Source organism: Frankliniella occidentalis, unplaced genomic scaffold (assembly GCF_000697945.3).
Source record: "Frankliniella occidentalis isolate FOCC.00 unplaced genomic scaffold, Focc_3.1 Scaffold12, whole genome shotgun sequence".
NCBI lineage: Eukaryota > Metazoa > Arthropoda > Insecta > Thysanoptera > Thripidae > Frankliniella > Frankliniella occidentalis.
The window spans coordinates 2,092,043-2,092,537 of record NW_026267142.1 but is presented as its reverse complement, the minus strand read 5'-3'; the positions used below and the strand labels follow the sequence as shown (position 1 = coordinate 2,092,537).

The following is a 495-nucleotide window of genomic DNA, read 5'->3' as shown; positions in this document are numbered from 1 at the left end:
ACGTGGATTATGTACGGATCACGTGGATTATGTGCAGATTATGTGCTCAGCGTACACTGATTACGTACAGTGAATTACCCCGCGGGGGCGGCGCGTCAGCAGATGACGCAGTCGTCTGCTGGAGTACTCAGTGTTTGCAACGATTGTCGGTTACAAACAAAGCTCACTTCATAACAGTAGATTACAGCTCTTTTTTCTATTTTTACATCTCTTTTGGTTTTCTTTCTATTGGTCTTCTTATCTTTTTCTTTTACTGGGCCACGGAGACGAGATAGGAGGACGGCTCGAGGAACAGGATGTCATGCCACGGGGTGCCGAGCACCGCCTAGACCACCTCCGTGGCCCAGACCTCCCGGGGACCTCCCTAGGACGTTACTGGGTTGCGACGAGGTCGCGCCGACTTGGCGTAGGCGCACTTTATAATACTGCTACTAACATTTTATTTTGCATTTTTTAAAATTATATTTTGTTTATTTATTTCGTTTCCCACTCCCC

At 47.5% G+C, this 495-nt stretch overlaps 1 protein-coding gene across 1 annotated transcript in view; it reads right to left on the bottom strand.

Moving 5' to 3' along the window:
• The window catches only part of LOC113216792 (DNA (cytosine-5)-methyltransferase 3B-like), a 4,467-nt gene that overhangs the window by 2,742 nt on the left and 1,230 nt on the right, over positions 1 to 495 (bottom strand). The gene's annotated exons all lie outside the window — the stretch shown is intronic.